This window comes from Lagopus muta, chromosome 1 (genome assembly GCF_023343835.1).
Source record: "Lagopus muta isolate bLagMut1 chromosome 1, bLagMut1 primary, whole genome shotgun sequence".
In the NCBI taxonomy this organism is placed as follows: Eukaryota; Metazoa; Chordata; class Aves; order Galliformes; family Phasianidae; genus Lagopus; species Lagopus muta.
Genome location: NC_064433.1, coordinates 190,209,109 through 190,228,434, shown reverse-complemented (window position 1 = coordinate 190,228,434; position 19,326 = coordinate 190,209,109). Strand labels below are relative to the sequence as shown.

General features: G+C 40.0%; 2 protein-coding genes across 2 annotated transcripts in view; both read right to left on the bottom strand.

Annotated features, from left to right (window-relative positions):
* Positions 1–19,326, bottom strand: part of TENM4 (teneurin transmembrane protein 4) — a 1,593,907-nt gene that overhangs the window by 477,701 nt on the left and 1,096,880 nt on the right. The gene's annotated exons all lie outside the window — the stretch shown is intronic.
* LOC125688146 (uncharacterized) overlaps positions 6,197–19,326 on the bottom strand; it is a 246,312-nt gene continuing 233,182 nt past the window's right edge. The window contains exon 2 of the mRNA XM_048933793.1: positions 6,197–6,308. The gene's annotated coding sequence lies outside the window, so the exon portion shown is untranslated. The remainder of the gene's footprint in view (positions 6,309–19,326) is intronic.

Sequence of the window (19,326 nt, the reverse complement as noted above, 5' to 3'; positions counted from 1 at the left end):
TTTGCCAGATTCATCATAAATGGTTAAGGTCAGACATATTTTCATTTTGTTGTTAACTGGATTGAAATTATTCAAATCACAGTGCTGGAAGTTTTGTACAGGCATTTTTTTAGCTCAGCTTCTAGAAGGTTGCCAAGTGACTTAGACAAAGCAGAGATTTACTCTTTGCTCTGCTCTCAGGTTTGCAGTCTCAGAGTACAGCAGTCACAAGAATCTCACCATAAAGCAACTGAACCTTGTGAAATTAATGTGGATTGGCACCAGAGCAACAGTCATCCTGGAATGACAAGAGCAAACCTGTGGCTTACGTGCCAAATTTGAGATTCATTGCATACAATGGCATGTGATGGCATCTTTTCATCAACAAATGGAGTTTAAGCTCTTCTTCCCTGACTTCATATACTGAAGATATGTCTATAAGTCTACAGCTTCAGGAATATGGCTCCATCAGTAGTGGTATGTATGAGACATAAACAGAATAATAATAATTCCTATATAGCTCGATGGAACGGTGACTAGTCAACAAATGTTTACTAAGTGCTCAGACAACTTAACTAGCTAAATATGATTATTAATTATTAAGGTGATCAGGTTTGTCTCTTCCAACTTACAAATCTACAGTATATGCCTTTTTAAATCCTTGAGTGTGAATGCTTTCAAATAAACAAAGATGGTCTGGGAATTCTTTCCAGTGCTTCCAACAATGTCATATGGGCAGAGTCTTTTATATTCTGTGCAACTTTGCAGGCAGAAATCTCATCAAGGTACCAAATTAAACTGTCATGCTTCTCTGTGACTCTTGAACTACTGGCACACCCCAGCTGTAGTTCACGTTATTAATAAAAACAAGTTGTTGGGAAGAGTTTCCAGGTCATGTTGTAAAGGCACCTAATTGGTAACAATGAATGACAGATTTCCTTTAAAGTTCAGGAAATAACTGTTTGAGCCAAAAATGATGCAAAATCCAGATAGCCAAGCCAAAGATCACATTTTGAAACAGTTGCACCTCGCTAAGACCCTTCTCAAAAGCCAAACTAAACTATTTGCAGAGAGTTTTAAGCATTCAAATGCTTCATTTTCCAGGCAGGAATGAGTTGCAGGAGAATGAATAAATAATGCAGGTCACAGTGGATCATTATCATTAATCTATAATAACTAGCTAACCAAACATAATGTAAAGGTTAAATTTCTAGAGGTATTGAGGTAATATCGATAGGGTCATGTGACCAAATTAAGACCATCAAACTTCTATCCTAAATTCCCTCTTTAACCTTTGGAGGAAAATAGGCAATATTACAGCATGACTCATCTTGTCTTAAAGGAGGCATCTGTAATAGCTGAGACCAATCATTTCTTTAATATTACCTTTTAGCACTGAGTACATACAGAGCCCAAAGTGCCCAGCTTAGATGGAGACATCTAATCTTAAATGAGAAGATTCCCAACTTTTTAGAATAAAGGTCATGCGAAAGAATAAATTAGGTGTAAGGCTGCATTGCACATGCACCAAGTGGATAACTTTGATAACCAAACTGTCACATATCTCCACTGATCATCACTGTTTCGCATGCAGGGGTAACTAAAAAAGCTCATTAAATGCTATCGTTTTTGCTTCTGTTTATGACTCAGTTAATTTTGTTAATGTGGTACCAATTTTCTGTACTAAAGTGTAACCTACAGTGCTTTGAGACCTGTCTCTCAAGCAGTCTCTAGGGGCAGGGCATGTGCTTGGAATGTGAATAACATCTCCCAGGGTGAGCACCAAGAAGGATATCTACATCCCATGAGTGCATCACTTCTTGTTTGAGGACAGAAAGGTATATAAGTAAGACCTTAAAAGTAGCTGTATCACTGCAACAGGATGGATTCCACCCGAAATGCCTCATCTCATTGTAAAATGATTCAGAGGTGCACAGGTTCTATGGCCAAAGGGATCTCTCATCAGCCCACCTCAATACACAGACAAAACAGCTACTCCGAGCAGTTGGATTAAGCTTTTCCAAAATATACCTGATCTGGTTTTACAGACCCAGGATGATGATCAGTCTGCCACCTCTCCTGGTTAGGTGCTACAACGCTTAATTAACCTCACTGCTACAAAATTGCACATTCCTTCAAGATTGAATTTGTTTAACTTTGCTTTCCAATTAACAAACTTTGTTGCTCCCCTAGACTGCAATATCAAAAAGGCCTCCTTGTTTCAGAGCTTGTCCAGACATTGGTGTTTACATACAGAACAATCCCAATTCCCTCAGCTGCTCCCCATAAGCCCTGTGCTCCAGACCCCTCACAGTTTCGTTGCCCTTCTTTGAACAAGCTCCAGGGCCTCAATGTCTTTCTTGTAGTGAGGGGCCCAAAACTGAGCACAGCACTCGGGGAGAGGCCTCACCAGAGCTGAGCACAGAGGGACAAACACCGCCTGCTCCAACAGTGCTGGCTGCACTATTGCTGATACAAGCCAGGATGCCAGCGGCATTCTTGGCCACCTGGGCACACTGCTGGCTTGTGTTCAGCCATGTGTCAACCAACATCCTCAGATCCTTTTCCCCCCACAATTTTCCAGCCACTCTGCCCCAAGCCTGTAGAGTTGCCTGGGGTTTTTGTGACCAAAGTGCAAGACCTAATACTTGTTCCTCTTGTTAAAACATAGACAGTTGGCTTCAGCCCATCGATCCAGCCCATCCAGATCGCTCTATAGGGTCTTCCTACCCCAGGCAAATCAGCACTTCCTCTCAGTGTGGTGCCACCTGCAAACTTACTGAGGGGGCAGACAATCTCTCCACCCAGATTGGCAATAAAGATATTAAACAGGACAGGCCCCAGTAATGACCCCTGGGGAGCACTACTAGTGACTTGCCACAAGCTGATTTTAACTCCATTCACCACAACAAGGAGCAGATGCCCATTACTGTGTTTTTGCCAGTCACCTGAGCAAAGGGAAAAAGCAAAAAAGCAAAAAAGAAAAAAAAATACAAAAAGAAGAAAAAAAGAAAGGGAAAAAGGAAAAAAAAAGGGAAAGAAAAGAAAAAAGAGAAAAGGAAAAAAAGAGAGAAAAAAAAGGAAAACAGAAAAAAAAAAAAAGAAAAACAACAAAGAAAAAAGAGAAAAAGAAAAAAGGAAAAGGAAAAAAAAATCCTGAAGAATTATTCATCAGCTCAAGTGAGATTGTATCTGTAAAATCTGCACAGTAGCAATTCCCAGGAAGAGCTGGCAGCAACACAAACCTGACTGTGGCCCTCCAGCTCTAATCAGCTCCTCGATGCTGTGCCTTGCAGGAGCAAAGCAGCGACTGCAGTGATGGATGATTCCCCAACTGCTGCTACAGGCACTGTGAGAAGGGCTTCAGAAAGGCAGAAAACAGGGACTGGGAAGGGGAGGGATGAGAAAGGAGAGAGAAGATAAATATATGAACGAGGAAGTCAGGTAGGGGACTGATAACCAAGTGGGGTTTGCAGGTTGTAACTGGCAAAGGAATGCTTCCATGTGAGGACATGAATAGACATCTGTACAGAAAAGAGGAAGGGGGAGAAGAGGAAAAAAAAAGTGAGAAAAGTAATAGGCTGGCAGTGGAGATGGATGAAATTAATCAACAAATACCTGGACAGCAGAAAAGGTGACGTTTGTGAAAAAGATACCGTTGCAGAAAGGTCGTGGGTAAATTGTAAAAGTGATGAATACGAATTCAGGATATTTAGATTTGCTAAGAATAGTTTCATTCTCATCAGACAAATGAGAAATTAAGATCTGGCAGAGGTATTTAGGAAGAAGATATAGGGTCTGTCTTTGCCAGTGTCTCTGCCAATATGCAGCCTAGGGCAAGCTATTTTAATATTGTCTCAGTTCCATTTTGCATAAATGATAACTGTGTCACTTTATAGACATTATTTATGTCCACACAGTATCATTTTTGAAGGTCCCTTACAGTTATGGGATAATTAGGCCTACGGCCTCCAGTATGGGAAGGATGTGGAACTGTTGGAGTGGGTCCAGAGGAAGGTCATGAAGATTCTCAGAGGGCTGGAGAGCCTCTCCTACAAAGACAGGGTGAGGGAGCTGGAAATGTTTAGCTTAGAGAAGGGAAGGCTGCGGGGAAACCTCATTGTGGCCTTCCAGTTCCTGAGGGGAGCTTACAAGCAGGAGGGCTTTTTACACAATCTGATAGTGATAGGACAAGGGGGAGTGGCTTTAAACTAAAAGAGGAGGCATTTAGGTTAGATGTTAGGAAGCTATTCATTACTCAGAGGAAGGTGAGGCCCTGGCACAGGTAGCTCAGAGATACCTTCATCCCTGGAGGAACTCAAAGCCAGGTTGGATGGGGCCCTGGCAGCCAGAGCTGGTGGGGGGCAACCAGCCCATGGCAGGGGGTGGGAACTGGCTGATGCTTAAGTGCCCTTCCGACCTAAGCCATTCTCTGACATGATTCCATGTTTCTGAGCAGATTTTCTTTCTGAGGACAGCTACATACCACACCAGAGAACTAAAAGGTGAATGCAAGTCATCTAACATAAATCAAATATACTTTTGGCATCACGTCCCACTGCTAATTTCCCCAGTTTGACTTCCAGGTTGCTAATATATGGTGTGTGGTTGAGCTCATTGCATACAGTACTGCACAATGGGAAGACACCGAGCAAGCTGTTAAGGAAAGATCCCAATTACAAGCACTAGGATGTCATCTCTAATAGGGCAGGAATCAAATGGCCTCCCTTTGACTTGCCACTCTCTGCACACCGAAGTAACTGCCTTTGTGTACACACACACTGGGCACCACTTGCCTTAATGATGCAGATGGTGAAAATGTATGCTGCTCTCAGATAATGTGCATTAAAGGGTTTTTTTTCCACTGCAAATAAAAAGACGTTTTAATATCTTCTTGGTATTTTATAAAAGTTCTTCCATAAAGAACATGCGCATGATTTACTGGCATTAAATAAAGGAAATATCTGAAGAATCATCTACCTATCCTTCCATCTATCTATCATTAGATGTAATTTAATACTTAATGACATTTGTGATCATCATGCCATGCTTGTAATTGAAAATGAATAATTGAAATTCCAATTACCACAGGGGTCAGCGTAAGGGGAATTTGTATAGTAACTTGCTAGGCAATAGCCTAAATTTGCAGCCATGTTAGGACTGCAAACAATGTGTCTCATTCTTAAATTATTTATTGGGAAATGTCGTCTTAATTTCTCTTAGCTATTTCTATGAACAGTCGGGCATTGTCCTGAAAGACAGAAAATCTAAGTTTCTTCATGCTCGTTCAGCAGATAGCTGGAGAGCCCATCATCAGCACTTTCGGGGGACTCTCCATTGACATCTACCCTTATAAGAGCACCTGAAGATGACACCACAGAACCAGTTGCATTTGAACACCATCCACACATCTTTCAGCATGGGGGAAAACACAAGAAAGCAAGAAAGAAGAAAGACCACGAATAGGAATAGAATTAGCCCTAAATAATCAATTCTGGGCTTCAAACAGCATCCAGTGGCAAATCATCAACATAACAAAGGGGACTCATTTTCAGCCCATTAGCTTCTTGCAATACAAGGAACTTTTCTGGCTTTCTCAGAAATTTGATCCCCTAATGACTGCAGAAAGGGCATCAGGACAGAAAATAATTACAGTCTGTCAGACAGTCTGGCATTCAACCCTCCACATGGTCCAGCAGACGGTGTCAAAGATTTGACCTCAAGGGGGTTTGAAGCACATTGTCAGAAAATACTCATATAAATGGTCTACAGAGCATCCTACAGCTGATCAATGTCTTAAGTGAGCAATACTTAGCAGCTGGAATGTTTTTGATTAGTACATCTAACCCCTGATTGATTGGTTTTCTAAATAATTAATTGTCTTGTTCGTGGGGGAACAAAATAAAACTTTAATAAGTGACAAGGATCTCAGTGTCTCTGTTGCGGGCTATGAAGATGTTAGCTCTGCATTTCACTGGTCAACTTAAAACTTGTGTATGTGTCACGGAGTTGATCAGATCAATCTATGTCCGTGACAGGGGCGGCAGGCCTCTGCCCTCCCCCCCCACCCCAGTCCCACAAAAAAATGGGAAGGAAGGAAGGGAGGAAAAGAACAGCGGCAACAATCTATGGAGGAAAACTTATTTTACTATAATATTGGAATACAAGATAACACAATATATACAATTTAATTGAAATTGAGATGAATAAATCAGACAAGATGAGAGAGAGAGAGTTCCCGGGACCGATTCAAACCTGAAAAGCTTGGAACGGCTAGGAAAGCACCCTCCAGCACCCACTGCAAGGCAGCAAGAGAGCGCCCCCCCCACCTGGAAGGGCCAGATCCCGTGACTGCTGTAATGTACAGGGATAGGTACGTGGGATTGGGCAGTGACACTTTAATGCCCCGTACACTACATGATGTTTTGATGTGGAATACTGAAACCCAAAATAAAAACAAACAAACAAACAAACAAAAAACATAGAGCCATGACAGTATGAATCTACATGTTTGTCCATTCAGAGCTGCAAAAGGGCATTTATTTCCTAATATGAGGTTTAAACCCAAGAATATGAATCTGGCCATTCCCCTTAAACTTGCTACACCTCCAGGAATTTTAGGGTTACTTTCACTTTTAGTCCAGCTGATTTTATTAGGAAAGTATGAAGGCTTTAAGCATTAATCTTCTATCACTTGTGTTTAGAAAGAGCTATGAATACAATACATAATTATATTAGTTTGTGTTTGTTTGTTTTGAGTAGGGTGCTGATCATCCCGCATTAGATACCTGAGCTGGTGCCCCTTGTCTTCTTAGAGGTCTTTTTCAGCCTTAACGATTCTATGACAACTGATTTGATCTGCCTTAAGATGTTTCTCTTTAAATGCCTGGGTTTGTGCAGTGACTTCTCCACTGTATGTTAGCCTTTCTGCATCCAAATTAATCATATGGTTCCCCCATTCAAGAAACAAAGTACTGATTCTGATAACCCAGATAGAATGGCACTTGGTACCTGTGGTTAACATCACAGAATCACAGAATGGCCAGGATTGGAGGGGACCTCAAGGACCATGAATCTCCAAACTCCCTGCCACATGCAGGGCCACCAACCTCTCCATTTAATACTAGATCAGGCTGCCCAGAGCCCCATCCAATCTGGCCTTGGACATCTCTAGGGATGGGGCATATACAACCTCTCTGGGCAGCCTGTTTCAGCACCTCGCCACTCTCATAGTAAAGAATTTAACCACCTCCAGCAGGAGGATGTTGGCATGAAGTCATTTGTTAATAAAATCTGAGAGACTGATTGATTGGATCTGCAGCCACTGAAATTTGTGCACAGCCTGACACGAAAAGCAAACAAGCTGGACATCTCCCTTTTACAGAGATATCAGCCAAAGCATGGGCAGGCTTCACAGGAGAAGAAAACTGGGCCAGTCTTCACTCATTCCATAATTCCATATTGCACTTTTAGGCCTGTCTGGCATTTTTTTTTTTTTTTTTGTAGGAAGGCCCCAGATGAGTGCAGGAATCCTTCCTCTCTAGAGCTGGGAACACTACACTCAAGATCTAAATTAATCCCTTCAGCAGATAAACAAACATTTCCTAAATACTCCTAAATAGCCATAACCCCAGGCATAAATAAGGGAGGCTGTAAGAAAGAAGGGGACAGACTTGTGAGCAGAATCTGTTGTGATTTGACATGGGGAAATGGCTCCAAACTAAAAGAGGGGAGATTTAGATATAGGAGCATTGTTTTTTATAGTAAAAGTTATGTGGCACTGAGGTGTCGTCATCATTCCAGGGGAGTTGGACCAGATGACCTTGAAAGGTTCCCTTCAAAACAAACAATTCTATGATTCTGTACTGTAAAATCTTTTTGTGTATACATGCTAATGTTTTTAAATGATCTACATGATGTTTGAGCCTGTGTATTTTTCGCTCAGCACTACTAGATGGCCAGGCAGCTCACAATGTTGTTATTAACATCACATTTATAAGGACCATCATCATTGACTTTCAGTGGGTGAAGTGTCCTTGGAGAGGCTTTTTAAACAAACTTGATTTCAGCTTATGGACCAGAGACCATCATTATGTCTCTCACCAGCCAAAGAATGCATGTTTACACAAGAAGAGGCCACAGGTCAGAGGCAGAGAGCAGAAGCACAGACAGTGCAAATCAATATTTTTAGATAGCTTACTGTTAAATAAACTGAAAGACCAGGTCCAGCTGGTTTGTATCAGCTTCACCACACTTGGTATCAATGGAAGAAGAACTGTTTACTCCTATCAGAGTTACAAGACTCAGCACAGTTATCTCAACAAACTTCTAGCTGGAAAACCTCGCATCTTCTCAGGGTAGTTAGTCATTAAGTATATGGAAGAGGTATAGAATAGAATCACAGAATTATTCAGATTCAGAACCTCTAAGGTCACCAAGCCCAACCCCAGTGCATCCTCACCATGCTCACTGACCATGTCTCTCAGTACCACATCTCCATGGTTCTGGAACACCTCCAGGGATTGTGCACTCCACCACCTCCCTGGACAGCCTGTGCCAATGTCTCACCACTCTTTCAGAGAATAAGTATTCAGCTTCCTTGCTTACAAATAAAAAGTAATTTAGAAATCAGAGTAAAATAAATTATTTACGTTCCTAGATTATTTGAGTAATCAGGGTATGGTGAGTGTCAGACAGGTCACAGTGTTGGAAGGATCTGTGTTGTGATCAAGCAAAGCAATTTTCCATCTCCTGACTCTCAGGCTAGAGCCCTGCCTTCTGGATGAAGGGTCCCATCCCTTCTATGCGTAGCAAAAGCCAAAAGACAGAAAGCCTGAGAGAAGAAAAAAATGAAAAATCAATCCCATTAGTCAACAAATTTAGGCAAACTCTGGCTGGAAGGTTGGCTGTAATGGCACGGCAGGGTGGAAAAATTGCATGAGCAATACTGCAGAGGGCAAAAAGAGTTTTAAGTCTGACTATAGGAAACGTCATGTGGAATAAAATTCCTGCCAGGCTTGGCAGCAGTAATGTCAGGGTTGTTCACCTGTTTCCTTGTGAGTCATGTCCAACTTTTGGACATGCATTTCCATGTGTATCCAGCACAGCCTGAGGTGGGAACTAATGAGAGGTCTGTTTCTGACATGTGTTGATATACACAGCACAGTTGCCTAGCACAGATGCTGCTTTGCACATATTTCTGCACACTGGATTTGTAAGTCAACAGGGGCCCTGGCTCAGCAACACTCGTTTGGGAACTCCTCACTCCAGGCTTTGAATTCTGCCAATACTCTGCACAGCTTCTGTGAATACATTAAATACCTGTAGAGCATCTACCTTCTGGGAGGATTACTGTAAGCCTGGCCTGATAACATAGGCAAAGAACTACAAAAAAATTCAATTTTTTTTAGCAGTGAAGCTTGCACGGTGGCTTTTTTTCTTCCCACCTTCCTATCTTTCATAGAATTGTGTAAGTTTTAACCTTTTCATTACTTTTTCCTGACTGAAAGAATCAGAATTGATTTTGTTTACTGATTAAGACATAGAGACTCAAAGAAATGATGAAGTTACCTGAAGGTTGAATATTATAAATAGTTCTACTCACTTTTCCTTTGAAAGCCAAAACTTTTAAACATTCTCTTTAAAAATCATAATAATAAATGTTAATTCAGAAATTCTACTGCATATCCCTCCATTGAGAATGTGACTAAATCATCTTGTTTCAAATAAATCTAGCCAAGATATGTGTCTGATGGCCACATTTTTAAATATTATTATTAGGAGAAAAAATTTATGGTGTGATAGCATACAAAATTCCAAGAGGGAATTATTATTGTTGCTACTTCAACTCTCCAGTGGCAAGGGATCTCCAGATCCATATGGCATCTCTATATCTGTGTATAATAAGATACAGTCTTACACCACTTAGTTGAATTTGATAATCAACATTTATTTCACAGTGGACGCTTTAGTGATTTCTGCTTTGTTATTTTCCTAGCACTGACACTGTAGGCCAGAGAACTGTGGGTGCCCCATCCCTGCAGGTGCCCAAAGCCAGGTTGGATGGAGCCCTGGTGGGGGGTAACCAACACATGGCATGGGCTTGGAGCTGAGTGATCTTTAAAGTCCCTTCCAACCCAAACTGATCTCTGATTCTGTGCTTCCATGATTCTTCATTGCTTTCATTATCTTTCCATTTCCCTGTTTCCCCTATGTATTTTCAGTGTAGCATTCCTGTACAGAGGACCTGATTCAAGCAGTGACTTCAACCAGTATAAGTTCATACTTAGGGGTATACTTTGGCTCAAGTTTAAAATAAAGTGAGAATTAGCCTCAGTGAAAAAATTAAAAGGAATACTAAGCGCTATTATTACTGCTTGAAGCTAGCTCATGTACATTCATTCATTTATACTACTAAAGGATCTTTGAAGACTTCGGCTCCATTAAACATCTTGATTCACAAAGTGAACAAAAAAAAAAAAAAAAAAAAGAAAAAAGAAAGGAGCAACTGTATCATAGGCTGACCTAAACGATTTTTCTCATTGTTTTTCTTTTCACTAAAAAGGCAGCTGTGTAATTGGAAAAAAAAAAAAAGAAAAAAAGAAAAAAAAAAAGTGGGATCAACAGAAACATTTAGCTTGGACCAACATATCAAGTTTTTCTTTGTGGAGGTAGTTTTCCATTCTTTTACATGTTTTTTATTTCTTTAGGCCAATAGGTTTAAGCTAACAGCTTCTACCAAGCTATTGAAATCTTTCATGTCAGTGTTCTTCTTATTTTTAGTTTTGTTTTTTCTGGGATGGAGAACTGATAACATATACGTACATCACATCACATTATACAGTAAACAAACCACTGAAATATTTTACCCAGCTCCATCTATATGGCCATTTTTCCATATTATCTGGACATACAATCAAAACAGCAGCAAGACATTAAATCTCAGACAGACTCAGTACAAATTTGTCCTATGTACCTTTTGGCAAGAGAATACCTTCTGTATGAGAACAGCCTTACATTTCCACTGCAACAATGGTTTTCAACCTTTACTCCCTTGCAATCTCCCATGAATTTCACATTGCAGCAAGGACCTCTGCTTTTTGTCTAAAAGTCCACTAAAAATGTGGAGGTACTATTTCTTTGTTACCTTTTGTGTTTATGCACAGAATTAACAGAATTCCAGTTGATTCTGGAAAGGCAACAGAGGATGACACTGAAAAGGGAATGTCACTTAAGTTCTGCCTGCAGTCTTGCCTTAGGATCTGAAAATCTTCATCTATACCTGAGGTTCATTCGGCCCTCCTCAAACTGAGCATCTACAGCCTTTCAGGAGCTCCCTGTACTTCCAAAACATTAATGATGGTACATTGCCCTTTTATGTAATAATGGAGTAAACTGAACTTCCTCAAAAGAAACAGATATAGGTTCAAAACACACTTCTGCAAGCAGAGGTGAGAAAGAGTTTCTGACAACACAGGAGTTAACCTCCTCCCTGTTGAGTGACCTTATAACAAGTTTAAAGGCTGTGTAGAAGGGGATGTTCTCTTTCGTTTGCACCTTTGCAAGATGGAATTAATGCTACCCAACTACCCAAAGGAATGGGATGGTGACTTTGTAGTGACTTTGTAGCCTGGTATTTAAAAACTAATCCACAGCCTTGATTCCTTACCCAAGGAATGGAGCTGGCAGTTGCAACACAAATGAAGGAGAGAGATCCCATGCTGACAGGAAAAGAAATCTTATAATTCAAGTCTTCTCCAGAACCTATCCAAACATGTCATACTGGACTCTTTTTCTAATCCCCAGAACGAAGTAGACGTTGCCAGCCACATGTCTTTATTTTAGACGTCTCTTTTAAAATGAAAAGATTGCAACCTAGATTGTTTCTCTCCACTGCTAAAAAAGCAGCCTGTGGTGATTGCCTCAGCTGTGAATATTTACAGTTGATCAGATGCACCTAATCCAGACTGCTTCTTTCCATATATGTTGTCATCTTTTTTTCCAAACAAAACTTGCATTTCTTTAAGAAATCTCCTTCACACTATCTCAAACAAAACCTCTATAAAATCCAGGATGAAGAAAAAAAGGCAAATTAAAACCTCCTGTTTTTCAGGCATTCATGTCCCAGAGTAGACCCAGAAATCTAACCACTGCTATTTGGGCAGCCAGAGGGAGAAACAGACTATAAACAAAACTAAAACAGATTTTATTGATTTTTCCCCATGCAGGCTAAGCTACATGCAAAATCAAAATCAAACACAGAAGATCAATAACTAACAGCAAGTCAAGTGCATTTTCAAATGACTTCTCTCTCCACGGTTTAAGGCATTTCTGCAATAAATCAGGTTAAGAAAGATACCTACAAATAATGGTTTGAAGTGGATTATGTCCCTTTTAAGGGTTCATTTCAATATATTTTCACAACGATGTACTACTCCAAAGCTGTTTGCCAGGTGTACTTCTCCATTGTCTGTATCGTAACGGTAAGACTCAGAATGTTTTCTTTCACAGCAAAAAGAGCTACCATCATTTGCTGCTCTGTGCTAAGCCCTTTGACCCTGAGATATACATACACACTTCCAGCTTACTGAACTATGGCACTCCACCATGTCAGTGTTCTGACTCCAATAGCTAACTCACAAATAGGGTTTAACCTTAGAATCACAGAATCATAGAATCGTTATGGTTGGAAAAGGCCACAAAGATCATCTGCTCCAAACCCAACCCATCCTCACCATGCCTACTGACCATATCCCTCAGTGCTCCACTTCCATGTTTCTTGAACATCTTGAACAGGGATGGTGACTCCACCACCTCCTTGGGCAGCCTGTGCCACTGCATTACAACTCTTTCTGAGAAGAGATTTTTCCTTATATCCAATAACCTTGCAAATTCTGCTCAAAACTTGGCATAAGCCAAGGATAAACATAAAGATACTATGAGTTACTGCAGATGTGCAAGTGGCATTCTGGGCCACAGCTCCTCTCTCATGAATTGAAGACTGCTGGAGAACAGTTGACTCCAAATAACTTAGATTCCAACAAAGACAGCCTACAGAAACTATCTGGATGGAAAACTTACATAGTATTTTATTGCAGTCCCTGAGACAGTTTCTAGACCACACTAGATTACTTATGTATCTTGCATTTAAAGTTCCCTGGAATTTCTCATACAAATAAGTATTATAAAAGGAAGGACAATTCAATTTACATTTGATAGGGTACAAAAGTCACTGTAATTGAATGATAATTTGCCGTGAAGCACGGATGTGAGTCCTCATGTTTGCCTCTTGACCTGAAAGGATACGGCTAGTGAAAATGTCTAGCGGATAATTACTGCTGGGCTAACCCTGAGGCTTGGCTATTATTCACAGGTCAATCTCTCTAAGATAATTCCCAGGATAATATTACTGAGGAACATGCTCCCTCTGCATAATGCAACACCTGCCTCTCTCTGGTGAGATCCCACGAATGGAGAGATGAGCTTTGGCTTCTCTTTGCTATCTGTATTAGGCTTTCTTGTAGGGCAGAGATTGAGAGCTACAAAAGGGGAAAATAATGGAAATGTCACCTTGTAACAGGGAATCTGGGAAGACTTGATTTTCATTATTTATCAGGGCTGAAACTTCTTGCAGTCTGTAAAGACGGGGGTACATACAAATGTCATTTAATTTGTCAATTTAATTTAATTGCTGATGACCAAAAGGAAAAACATACCTGCTGAATAAGATCAGAAGTTTACTTCCAGGACCCAGATATAGAAGTCAACTCTGTGCTCTGTTTCAGGTAGTGCTGAGATGGTCTGTGGGCTTCTATAGCAGCGCACATGCACAGGAAAGACCAGGTCATAGGCATGCATTGCAGTGAGCTCAGCCTCCTTTATTCCCCTCTGGATCCTAGAAACTTATGGCCAGAAAAGATCTACAAAGGTCATCTAATCCATCCCCTTGCCCCAAGGCAGGCTTATCTATGGGGAGGTCATGTCTGACAGATGTTTGTTTAACTTGCTCTCATAGTGATGGAAACTCATCAGGCATTGAAGATTATCTGTGTATGGTGCTCAGTGTCCTTAGTGTTAGAAACCTTTCCTTCCCAGTGTTATAAATCTATTCTTTATGTTGGAAGACAAGAAGCAGCATAAGCTGATCAACAGTGGGAAAATATATAATGAGGGGGGAAAAAAACAATACCCAAGGGGGAAAATCAGGGGAAAAAAAGCCCAGCAGTCTAAAACCAGTCCATGGGTTGGTCTGCAACAGCTCAGAATTTTGCAAGTCTGGAAACAGTACTGAAGGGAAGAGTCTAGAGAGCCCGGTGCCAGCCGTAAGTCTAATAATTAATAGCAATTACACATCTGGTCAAAGGCCACTGGTATAGTAAGGCTACATGATTAGTCTGGCAGCAACATAGGGGGAGGATGGGAAAAGGTATATAAAGGCTTTAATTAATGCTACTTCTAATGTTATTAATAATGTATGATTAACTATTTAAATATTAATTTCTTTTATTACTTTCTCTTATTTTGCTATGTTATTGCTTAGATAACCAAAAAATCATCTCCACAATAGCTCATATATGAAAGTTACTGGCAAATTTTCAGCCCTGCATGGCAAGACACACAAGTCTTCATGTTGTGATTCAAGTTATTATAAATCTCTTTAAGTTCAGTTGTGTTAATTATGTCTTTCAGCTCATTAGATAGATAAAAGAACTGGAAGTATCATGTGTACTTACTAATCTAATTAGTAACTTCTATGTGTTGTTTCTTGTTTTGTGTAATCTTTTTTTTTTTTTTTTTTTTTCCTTTTAGAAAATGCAGACAAATAAACTGTTTGTTGTTTTTTTTTTTTTTTTTGTACAGCAACATTGTGTGGAACAACTCCAAAAGATACCGGCTTAAATTGGAAACAGCTGGGTGAGGGGAAATCAACTATCAGCCTCGAGTTACTACTACTGTAACTGGAAACAACTTTACAAGTACACTTGGATAATTCATATTATTTTGCCAACACTTTGAAGTTACACTTTCCCCCTTCATTTCTTAAGTCAGCAAGAAACGGTTATTAAAGGCATCTCTTAAAAAAATGAAATTGTCAAGATGTGGCTTTGAAAACTCTGAAAAGACGCCTGTAACATATAATGTGCTATAAGCACGTCTATTAAATCATGGCTCTTGTGGTTCTAACACAGAAATACCAGAAAAGAATTCTTTTCACATAGGATCAGTAGCAAGACAATAATGGAAAACATTTGGGCCGAAGGTAAAAGTTGGCTAAAGCAAGCTCCTTTCCATCTGCTTGTTATCAGTAGTTATAGGAGCCAGGCAGGTGACCCATAAATTTTTTTTAAATGACAGACTTTTGTTTTTGACTGTGTCACAATGAAGGGTCTTGTTTTAACTTTACAGAGATATTGTCCAGGACTTCAACATTAAATAGCAGCTGTTAGTAAAGAAGAGAGCAGCGCTGAGAGAAATGAGAATGATTTTCTTGTGTTGAAAAAAAAGAAAAATGCTAAGAAATAGTCTTCAGAATTTACTAAACATTGTTGTGTTAGAAAATTAGTAGACTGAAATCAAGATGAGCAGTGACCAACTAACTTCCCCCATCCCACATAAAAGAAATGAAAAGGGAAGTAAAAGCATGAGGAAAGACAGCAAAAAACTTATCTAGGTGTGCAAAGAAATCCATAAAGAGCAGACACTGGGGCACACTTTATTTAGCATTGAACCAAGGATTCAAAGGTGAAGCTCCACAAGCTCACAGCAGAAAAAAGGTACAGATGCTTAACAGTGAATGCACTTAACCACTTAAGCACACTTGTGATAGGCACGAGGGGATCTCTATCTCTGAATGTGCTCAGAGCGTCTCTGGAAGATAAGAGTTGTCTGCACAGGAGTTTCTAGGCTCCAACAGGGAATGAATGAAATTCCATCACCCTCATTAAAGAGGAGGTCAAGGTGGAAGAGCTAATGGTTTCTCTGACCTCAACAATCTTTGAAATTATGAAACTGTTAGATTAGGTTGCTGGTCTAATTGTCTGGGTCTCTCGGAGTTGTATTTTTATTTTTTTTTTACACAGGTTTTTTCACTTAATATATTGCTTGTGACTTACTGTAGTTGGGATAGATGCAGTGATTAATCTTAGGTTATTTCTCAATACATAGCTTCTCTAAAAATGATGCTTACTTTTGTAGAAGTAGGTGCAGGTTGGTATTCAGTAGCTATAATGTGACAAAAACCTGCAAGTTCCCTTAAAGGCATTCTTTATGATGAATCCTCTCTCAAATGTTTTGTCACCAAGAATGTTACTGAACTGATAAATCAATTAAACAATTTTAATTAACAGCAGTAAAGGCAAAATAACATGTAATTATAAGTGAACTAAAAACACAAGCTCTATGCTTAATTTTACTTGCCTTTTTAAAGCTTAATTCCTTCTCTGCCATCCATCCAAAAAATTTCTTGGTGCTCATTTTGTAACTAGGGGTTCTGCAGATGCAGGAAAAGTAGAGTGCTCTTGCAGAGATATGCCACGTTTCCTAACCAAGCAAAGGCAATGATGTGAAATTCTTTAATGATCAGGCTCTGGGATTGATCTTTCAAGACAGCACCAAAGGGAAAAAAAAATAAAAATCTAAAGCAACTTTTAAGAAATCTCAGATGGACTTCAGATGAGATTATATGCATAGATGATCTACCTAACCTTTAGGGCAAATCTGGTTGCATGTAAGCTTTTCCACAGAAATGAGAAATGAAATCAATCTATGAAGTTAAGACTTAGATCTTGAGTCAAGGCTGTGCAATTACAGGGTTTTATTCTGTCCCATCAAACAGCCCTTAAAGTCAGACAACAAAATCACCTCAATTTTCATGAATGTCCAGACCAGTTCACCTTTGAGGGAAATTATACAAAAACTGATGTCTCCTGTGGTTTTAAGAAGAAATGAGAGGAAACTCCACCTTTGAGCTGACCTTGAGATTTAGGGGAACCTAAGGGTTTGAATAACTGTTAACTATTGGCAAAGGAATTTAACTCATTCTTGTGCAGAGCCTCATCCTTTGTGAACTAAAGGCACAGGAAGATTCAGGAGTTGAAACATCACAGATTCGTTTAGCCCCTTATAAGAGAACTTCCCACAGTTTGACAAAGGAATGAAATTTAGAAAAGTGCAGGCAGAGTGCAAGAGACAAGAGGCTAATATCTTTAAATGCTGGCGTTTAAAGCATCAGTAGGGAGTGGCATCTTTAAAACTTGCCTATTTACTGGGGAGAAGAATTAATTTGTCAGTATAGAATGAAGGTGTGATCTGAATGATGAAATCACTGCAGACTGACTGTATGATATTATGGAGCAGCACCTGATTTGTCAGTATTCTCTTCTTGTGCTTGCGTGTTACACATTTAATACACATGAAAAACAGAGAAGTAGAGAAGGCCAACAAAACTGCTCTTCATTGAAAATGAAACTGAACAATAGAAACAAGCAAAGCATTGGTGCATATGTGTCTTCAAGTCAGCCATCAGACTGAACACCCGCAGAATTAATGATATTTCTTCAGGGATCACTTTCTGTTGCTAATGCTGCTGTAAATGGTTCCATATCTTCATAAAGGAAAGGCTATGGGCAGCCAAAGGAGCAAGTGTTGGCAGCAAAGAGCAGTGATTAGAGTCAGTGGCTGGGAGAAAAGGTCAACCGTGTGAGCTGCTGGGCTTAACACAGGTTTAACCAATGAGATCCTGTTACACAGAAGGTGAAAGTCAGTGATCCAACGCTTTACTTTGGCATAATCTGTGTGTTTATTAATTAAATAGCAGCCGCAGAATGTGGGGAGAAATGTAGCTGCTCTTTGCGTTGGCCCTCACAATCAGGCACTCACAGAACCTGGGGTACGTTTTGGTGCCAATCCTGTTCTTCTTGCACTGTTCCTTCTATTTGCTTGTTCACTGCCTTCCTTCCTGCCCTTCTTTTCTGTGCCATTCCTCCTGACCCTTGTTCTTCCTTTCTCAAATGTATTTTTTCTCTTTTTTTTTTTTAATATAGCTTCAGCTCTCTGGTCACCCTCCTTTGGTTTCTTGTGGGCAACAGTTCTGGGTATCTGGTACTTTTCACTTCACTCCCTGCCTGTCAGCAATATTAACATATGAAGCTTGATGAAAGAAAAATAAACCTGCTGATAGGCCATGCCAGCCAGAGCCTTGATGCAATTAAATACTAATTCAGATTCAGATTTGTGACAGTTTGCAAGCAATTCAACCCCACTTTGTCCTGAAGATACACTTAAGGTAGTTCTCTTCTTAACAACAATGGAAAACGGATGTAGTTCTATGTATTTCCACAATGAAAGACATTTTGCCTTGCTAAAAGCAACTCAGTCTCACTGGGGCTCCTTTTTCCCCCCCTTTTTTTTTCCTTTGTAGAACAGTTAGAAAGCAGTGATTTTAAATTGTTATGCAGAGGATGTGGAATTGAAGTTCTTTTTGTGATGACAGTGCTGTGTATTCCCATCACTGTTTTCCCAAATCATACATAACCATTGTTCTGGGCTTTTACAATCCAAAACCAGGTATGTTTCATAGAATTATTGAATCTTTTGAATTGGAAAGGACCTCTAAAGACCATCTGGTCCAACTCCCCTGCAATGAACAGGGACACCTACAGTTCCATCACACTCCGTTTTAGCCTGACCTTGGATATCTCCAAAGACGGGGCGCATTCACCACCTCTCTGGTCAACCTCACCAGTGCTTCACTACTCTTAGCATATTAAGCCTTTTCTTATATCCTTAGTCTCCCCTGTTCTAGTTTGAAACCAATTCCCCTTCACCCATGTACTGAGTACAACTGTAGTTACTTGCATGGCTATACTGATACAACACCTAATGTTCAATTAAAAATGTGTAGAAGTGTCGTAATACTGTACCTCATTCCTTTTATGACAGAAGGCAGCCTGGTCCAAAGCCTGATTGTTATTTCAAAGAAGAAATTTTTCATAGTATGGATTTATCATAGTATGAAGTTGAACCTCCCCTGATTCAACTTCACGCCATTACCTCTCATCCTATCTCTAGATAACTTGGGAGTAGAGACCAGCCCCCCTATCTTGCTACAACTTCCTTTCAGGAAGCTTATTTGTTCTGTGACTGTGTGTATTTGTGTGTGTTTTTAAAGACCTTCTAAAGATTTTCTGAAGACTTCATGCTCATTATCTCCATTTCAGGAAGAATTACAGAATCACACAGAATCACACAGAATCACAGAATCACAGGGTTGGAAGGGACCTCTGGAGATCTTCAAGTCCATCCTCCCCTACGGCAGGTCACATAGATAGGCATCCATACAGGTCTCAA